Source organism: Zootermopsis nevadensis, unplaced genomic scaffold (assembly GCF_977971745.1).
Source record: "Zootermopsis nevadensis isolate Lab colony 2312 unplaced genomic scaffold, Znev_1.0 Znev_ptg000013l, whole genome shotgun sequence".
Classification (NCBI taxonomy): Eukaryota; Metazoa; Arthropoda; class Insecta; order Blattodea; family Termopsidae; genus Zootermopsis; species Zootermopsis nevadensis.
The window spans coordinates 1,445,622-1,454,401 of NW_028259145.1; the positions used below are offsets into that span (position 1 = coordinate 1,445,622).

Here is an 8,780-nt window from a genome sequence, read left to right on the forward strand (position 1 = left end):
ATTTAATTTATTTTAGATGTAGATTATATACTATGTATAACTCGAATTATAAACCAACAACTTTGGGGGTACAAAGTTGAAGAGAAATTATATCTGGGGGGTACGCGAACAAAAAAAGGTTGAATACCACTGCTCTAAATGTACCAAATTTCCCACCATTCATTTCAAACAGAATATCTTTATTCCAACACCGAGCACCGGTGGAGCTGACACGAAACTATGGCGTGTCCCACGGCGCCCAATTTCACAAGGAAAGCAACACCCAGTTTAACCAACGCTTATGTAATCATCTGAAATGCATTTCCAACAGCCAATCAGTCGGCACAACAAGGATTGCCGGTAAACGCGAAACATAATTCGAAATGCAATGCACGTGGATGCATTATCGTACGTCAGTACCGGAACATAAAAATCACCTTGGCATTCATTAACTACAGGGTGGGTGGGAAGTAAGTAGGCATTGAGAAATGGTTATAACCTCTATATTTCTATTTTAATATTTTCCGTCAAATCACAATTTTAATAAGATAATAAAATATATAAAATATCATTTCACGTTCCGCATCGAATGATCGATTTACAAATTGGAACGTTTCTCTTACGACATGTTTCGGTTATATTTAACCGTCCTCAGGTATAAATTAGATTGGTAAATTTAAAACTCGAATTACAATCATTTACAATGTTATGCAGTTTATTGAAATGTTCTTATCAGATTACTCTTATATATTAGAACGAAGGTATTGTTTTTTATATGGCGTGGTTCATCTGATGTTCAATATTAGTCTGTATAGTTTAGTATCTTATTAAAATTGTGATTTGACGGAAAATATTAAAATATTAACCTAATTCACAATATGACGCAAATATACTACCTTACTCTATATTTCTATATTATAACCATTTCTCAATGCCTACTTACTTCGCACCCACCCTGTAGTACACGAACAGCGTCTTATTTATGTGAAGTCGGCTCTTTCGTGAAGGGAAATGTTACACGGAAGGTCAGACTTTCGTGACACACGGTCTGCTTGTGCGCGTGCATACTAATTACGAGTAACGCCACTTAATATGGGCATGGTATTACAGGCGCTGGTAAATTAATGGGTGTCAGCTCTCTGTATACCGAACGTGACAGTTCACAAAAGAGGCGATGGCGAGGACTTCTGGAACGTGCGGTAAATGAAAACAGCAGAGACTCCGGTAAAAACGTACGGAGGAAAGATTTCAAATCAAAGGAGTGTTTTTCTTTGTGTTGGAAATTACATTTCCGCGCAGAAGATTATATTTACAATTATTTATTTGTGGTTTATTTAACGACACGCTCGGTAGCTTATACTTTTCGGCATATAAAGATATGATATACTGAAAATACTGTGGAAGGAAGATTGGTAACGAAATCTGAGGCACTGTCCCAAAATTTGCCTGAAGGGACTGAGAAAAACTACGAAGAACGTCAAGTCAGGACAGCCGGACACCGGGCAGAGACCCGCACGAAAATACAGGTAGAAAATATGGAAACGTATGCCACATCAGTGTGTAAACTGTGGTATAAAACAGTGGTATTCAACCTGGGGTACGCGGAGACATCTTAGGGGGTACGTGAAATTTTTTAAAAAAATATTATTTTATGATAGACACTGAATAATCAGTAATGTAATTAATTTAATTTATTTTAAATGTAGATTATATACTATGTATAACTTGAATTATACACCAACAACTTTGGGGGTACAAAGTTAAGAGAAATTATATCTGGGGGTACGCGAACAAAAAAGGTTGAATACCACTGTGTTAAAAACTCAATTTCATTTTGTTACAATGTTCAAGAAAAACACTCACGTTCGAAATGCGTCCTACATTTCGCCGGAATACCCTTGGTCAGTTTTCCTCAACATTTCTCCAAAATTATCTCCTACATTTTGGTCAAACAGAATAGAGATTAACTGAAATATAGAATAGACGGGGTTGGTTTTTCGTAATTTGGAATTAAAAATTGATGTGAAAACCTGAAAATTGGCATCAATACAGCATGAAAATAAAATAGCAGTATCAACTCGCGTAACCCTTCGGCACAACTTATACCTGACTGAGAATCACTGCCCTAGATACTAAGTTAAGGGCTTCGACTATAATCCGACTTCGCACTTGCCTAGTCTCAGAGTAAATGTGGCTCCACCAAACAGAATACACAGACCAACAAAGGGAAAGTCTGAGACACACGAATTCTTCTCCGGCTACCAACAATATCAGGTGAGTGACGGTGAAAACACCATCTTCGTCGTCGTCCTCAGGGTAACGAAGACTTCAGTACCCTGAGGACGAAGATGGTTATCGAAACGTTGGTGTCTCCGCGTTTCAACCACCAGAGAAAATTCACGAAACTCGGAGCTTCGGATATCCTACATTATCTACCCCGCCCTATTTTCAAGGCACAGCGTTTGACAGTAACAATTAGAAGAGGCTGGCAATACAGATTACCCTTTCACGATGCCAACACAAAGAACATAAACACATCATATTTATGAGAATTAACTCCGTACGAGAGCCACTGTGGTCTAAGTGGTTAGAACGCTGGCCTTGTAATCCTGGGGTCTCGGGTTCGATTCCCGGCGGTGCCCGAATTTATAACTTGTGTTGGGCAAGGCCGTGGTCTAGGCAACACGGAGTTTTCCTCCGTGGCATCCCAACAATTACTCCATTCACACACAGAAGAAGGCAATGGCAAACCACTTCTGGATCATCTGCCAAGAACGTATATGAACAGGTCCCAGTCCGAGAAAAGGATCGAAGGATCCTGTTCATATGGACCTGTCGTCAGACAGAACACTAAATAAATATATTAACTTGACAAACAGCAATTTTTATTCAAACCCAAAACTAAACTGTTATGAAACCACATTTGTAGGTCAAGGAAATATGAGCGGAGGAACTGGATAAGTAGGGGGAAGAGACCCCCTACACTTCTCGAAAGTGTTGGTAGAAGGAGGGGCAGCTTTATTATTCATTGCGAAAGCATACGAATTATTCTAATTGCGATTTCATGTTCATTTCGCAAACACACATACGCGAATGAGAATCCGATCCAACCGACACATCAAAATTGCCACAACCACTTAAAGGTTTTCAGCTCGCGAACGATCAGTAGTAAATTCTCATTCGTTCTCTGCAACGTGTATTTACAGCAGTGGTATTCAACCTGGGGTATGCGTACCCCCGGGGGTACGCGAGGACATCTTAGGGGTTACGTGAAATTTAAAAGAACAAGTATTATTTTATGATAAACACTGAATAATCAGTAATGTAATTTATTTAATTTATTTTACATGTAGATTATATACTATGTATATATCGAATTATACACCAACAACTTTGGGGGTACAAAGTTGAAGAGAAATTATATCTGGGGGTACGCGAACAAAAAAAGATTGAATACCACTGACTTACAGGCATTAAACCCGCCTTGTTCGACAGTTCCCACTTTGACCACCAGATCGCAGTACCTCAATGTCAAACTCACGACTCTCTTTATCTCTCATTTTGTTATCATCCCGTGTAGGATATTCGAATGTACGGTTTTGAGGTCGCGTAGAACAGCACAACCTGCACATCAAATTTCATCCAAATCCGTCCAGTGGTTCTCGAGTTTAATCGACTGGAGAGACAGACAGACAAAACCAGCCCATAACGCGTTCTCGCCATGCACTTCGTGTAAAGAACACTTCCCCGTTAACGTCTGTGATGTCCTTTGTGAACTGAAAATGATGACAGCTTGATAAAACGTTAATTATGGAGTACAGACAGGAAACAAGGCCAGTAAATTACAAGCGTAGTTCACAACCGCACGTCGATCTGGCTGAGCATTTCCAAACGCAACGAACCACCGATCACAAAAATTAAGTTTTCGACACGAGTGCAGCAATTTCGCGTAGGCCCACTTTATGTGCCAATTATTCAGCTCGATATTGAAGGAACATGGCGCGAAGCGCAATCAATGAGACCTACTTTCCCCTGATATTGTCCAATACGAAACGAATATACCAGTTCCTGGACAGTGTTGGTTGATGTCTGCACTTTTACTGGTCCTGATTAGCCGCCAATCGGTTAACGTTATTCCCCCCCCCCCCCCCCCCAAAAAAAAAAATCTCTTAGCCATCGATATATTCAGTATAACACATCGACATACCACGTAATATGAATGTTTTAGGTAATAATAATATACATGAGAAACTACATTTAGAGGTGATTAAAGGTAACAAGTTAAGAAATGCATCCATTGCGTAACAATTCTGATACGTTGGCTGTTACTGATTATATTTTCCAATTCGTGAATACTAACATCTGAAGTTCTCTTACAAACAGGTCGAAACAAGAAACTCAAATACAAAATTTGATCAAAATCAGTCCAGCGGTTCTCGAGTTATGAATGACAGTATAAAAATATTTCCGTCTAATTGCCTAAAACCCGTTTTAAGATTTGCGGCGGGGGGGGGGGGGGGGACAAAATGTATTGGACATGCAACGCGTGTTTCAATCTCCTCTACAACTTTTCATTAAAACATTTTTCACTCCGATACTCGATTAGCGCTCGCCACGTAAGAGTGTCCATTTGCGGTCGATCGATTTTGACTAAACGTTTAAGTTCGAGAACAATCTCTGCTCTCATCCTCAGGGCCGCTACGTAACAAATCTATCAGATCTGTAGACTTGTAACCCGAGAGTCTTTCAACAACGTATTTCAGAACTGACTCACTCTTTAAAAACAAATGTGCTCAACACATGTTTCGTCTCGAATGACCATAATTACACTTCAGTCCACTCACTACGAACACCTCAGGTTCAAATGACGACTAGGAAATCAGCTACGATGACTGATTTCTTGGTTTTCCTAAGACACTCCGGGCATATATCGAAACATTATCTTACATTAGGCTACCACCACTGAAACGGTCTGAGTGCCTATAATCGAGGAAAGATTCTTCGACATCGCTGGACGGACGGCACAGAGATGTTCCAGATGAAACAAATTTATATAATTTAAAAATAGTCATATTTACAGAACACTTTGGAAAGAAAATCTTTTACCAAAAAGGTTACAACGCCAGTGAGGGCAACAGAATTTGTACACAGCGGCGTCTGTGAGTGGAAGGTGGAATAAGACGTTGTGGAACGTGGAGTAGCTCTGTAAAAAAACAAGAGAATGGAGCTTTGTCGACCTCGAACCGCACGTGCAGTCACCCTGGGTGGTCAGATAGGGTAATTACAGAGTATTCCACCGAGCAAATTAAGTTACCAGTGGTTGAAATAATGTCCGAGTGTCGAAAACTGCAAAACCTCAACGTTAACCAGACAAAAGCGCGGCAGACCGGATGTGGCCCGTTTTCCAAGCCAGGACTAAACTCGGGATGAACGAGATTTCATGTTCTTACGTGGCGAAGATGCAGATGTTGGTCTTCTGGGCTGTAACACCGTTCGAACTTGCAGACTGTCTACACAGCAAGGACCTCTGGAACGTCGGCAAACTTCTACCAGACTACACGGCGCAACAACCCAGAAGACAGAAATCTTCATACTCTGATGACGGAGGCAGTACGACCTCTGAAACGTCGGCAAACTTCTACCAGACTACACGGCGCAACAACCCAGAAGACAGAAATCTTCAGACACACAGACGTGAAAACCTCAAATCCTAATATTGTAATCTGTTCCATTGAGAATAACACGACAGGCTCAAACAGCCCTCGACGTTTATAGATTCCAAACACGTTCGCCTTTCCTAACTCTCCGTTTTCACAAGACAACACAAAGTAAGGGCCGCTGAGCACACTTTAAGACTCTACAACTGCAAAACAAGTCTTCGAGAAATAACCTGTGAGAAGAACATTTTAATATTGTTTCGCCAGGAAACGAGTATCTTGGTCCCTATGATGCTATAGCCTCTTAGTATTCTATAGGCCGTAATTCGACTCCTTTCACCTGTCAAAGCCCAGGAGCTTCTTAAGTGAGTGGGGTCTGTAAATCAATCTTTCTTCAAAAGGCTGTTTCAACAGCAGGAATTATGTTAAATGTAGTCCACTGTAGGGTTTATACAAAAACCGACTTTTGAAAAAACCGGTTTTCGAATCGCAGTATTTCCAAAAAACCGATTTTCGAATTGTTACAAAAAACCAAAATATAATTAAAACAGTAAAGAAATATTTATACTTATTTTAAAACTTTTCAGTGTACTTAATATTTATGGAACTACAAAAATATAACAAAATAAAATATACTACGTACAAAACCAAATAAACAAGCTAAAATAACTAAAATCCGTTCAAAATATAAATTATAAATTTTTATTTCATTTAGTATTTTTCTTCAGGAAATATGATTTCTTTCTTGAATTCGTACTTCTAAAGCATTTAATAATTTAGAACTAATTTCAGCCTGACTCATGAAGATTAGTTGTGTCCGAGGCGATTTAAAGTCAAAATGTTAACTTTTTAAATTAATTAATTTTTACATATTAATTCTAGTATCTAAAACCGGTTTTTAAAATTTTAAAAACCGGTTTTCGAATTTTACAAATTTATCCAAAAAAAACAACAACCGGTTTTTAAAAATCGACAAACCCTAGTCCACTGTCTCAGACACCGATAAGCTCCTATATTTATTACCGGAACTATTTTTGAGAGTCGTTTCTATTCCAGTCTTCAGATGATCGACTGTAATCACACCGATATCATCTTTATTTTCGATTGTTACCGCTAATATCGATAATACCAGGTAACAATAAAAATATATCAGTATAGTTAACAAATCACATAAAGACGAGAATACAGCTTATCCCCCAAAAAGTACGCCAATGGCCGATGCTCAATGCGTCTTTAATTTTCTGTTCCTCAGAAAATTCGATAACGTCGATCCCCTGAAGATAAATATCGTTCCTAAGCATCACGCAATAACGGCGTTGTCAACTCAGGACCCAGGAGGTTCTGCACATGGAAGGAAGAGAATTCCAACGCTTGGTCTAGGGTTTGAACCCCGATCGTCCAATCTGAGGCCAGTACAGCGACATCTTCAAATGGCGTTCGGTCTACTTGGGCGAACGAATAAAAACATTCGATTTTACGAACGACCTATTTACCGTACACATCTGCCGCGTCGAGTTTAAAATTTCATCTCTGTCAAGGCAAACCTCTCTTCTGTTGCACGCCTTGTGACACAAGAGAGAGAATCACTGAAGTTTCTAGAGAGACTCAGAACTCTACAGGGAGAGAAAAGATGCTGCCCGCAATATCTCTCTTCGCCATTTCTTCAACAGAGCTAAAAATCCTCAGTCAACCGACTCAGAGCCTTCAAAGGGGCGAGAAAAGGATAATCTAGACTCATCTGTATTAGATAATTCATCATCCGATTAAATTAATTACAGTATCGATGTATTATTTTAATAAAAAATAAATAAGTTTATTTCATTCTACATTTTAGATAGTTATTTATTATTTTTACCCATGTATGTAAAAGTAAATTCATTTTACGCGGCGATATAACGGAACCAATTTGTCGCGTATCGCGATGAATACCTGTACAAAATACTATTTATATCGCTGCCTTGTAAACATGTTTGCAACACTTTTGTCCCATAGAATACAATTCATTCTTGAATCATATCTCCTATTCACATCAGCCCCTAACGTATCTTAAAATAAACCACGATCGGCTCTTTCCAATTCCTCCGCAATTCACCATTCTGTCTCCCCCATTCGACAATACAAGAACACGTTGATAAATAATCGTCTAATAAGTCAAACTGCTACGTATTCGGGAGAACTCGAGTCCAAATCTTTATCGGGAGACCGGCTATGCTCAGGTTACTCGTGGTTTTTCTCAGTCCTTTTGTAGCATTGACTGTGTATGATAAATTCCTAAAGATTGAAACCGGCCATGACCTATTTTCAGATACTATCCCGATATTTGCAGTCACAGTGGCCTCGTGCCGCTGGGACCGTGGGTTCGAATCCCACTGAAGCCATGGATGTTTGTCCGCGACTTTCTGTGTTGTTCTGTCCTGTGTACATCCCGATCCCTCATCCAAGGAGTCCTACCGAATGTCTAATAGATCGAGCCAACGAAAAGTTGGGACCCGCAAATGTTACCTATCCTGTGCCAGACGAATCCAAGAGATAAATCTCTTTAGTCTATTTTAAGGACGGAATTGAGGAATACCACAAAACACATTAATCAAACCGTTGCGTTCGGTGTACATTTTTTAAGATGTCGATACATTACGAATAACAAACGTTCAGGAATGTGAAAGCAAGCAAATGTTCCTGCTACTATGAATAGGCCAAATTCCACCGCTGAACGTGAATGTTCATCATTTCAAGCCTGGCGTCACAGTCTATGACAATTTGTAAAGCTGACGTCTGACTCGAGAAAAAATCTTCATCTACTGAACTGACGCCTACGTAACGTGAGGATGGTTGCATCTTGTGATCAACACCCAGTTCGAATCTCGACAGCAGCATCGACTATCCTCTCCAGGTAGATTTCTGGGGCAGGGAACAAGAAGGAGAAAGGAAAAAAAAAAGCTCCTGTTCACATATTTTGAAACTCATCACTCAATGTCCCCTATAATCGCTCATTCGATGTAACCAACCACTGCAAATGATACAACTTCGTCAAAGATTCAATTAAATGACGCTCTATCAATTGCGCAGGTTATAAAAATTGAATATGTATGGACGAATGAATAAACAAAAGGTCGTAGTCTGTTTAAGGTAATACGGTTTCGTAAC

General features: G+C 39.5%; 1 protein-coding gene across 2 annotated transcripts in view; it reads right to left on the reverse strand.

Moving 5' to 3' along the window:
- LOC110829988 (RNA helicase aquarius) overlaps positions 1 to 8,780 on the reverse strand; it is a 78,312-nt gene that overhangs the window by 30,975 nt on the left and 38,557 nt on the right. The gene's annotated exons all lie outside the window — the stretch shown is intronic.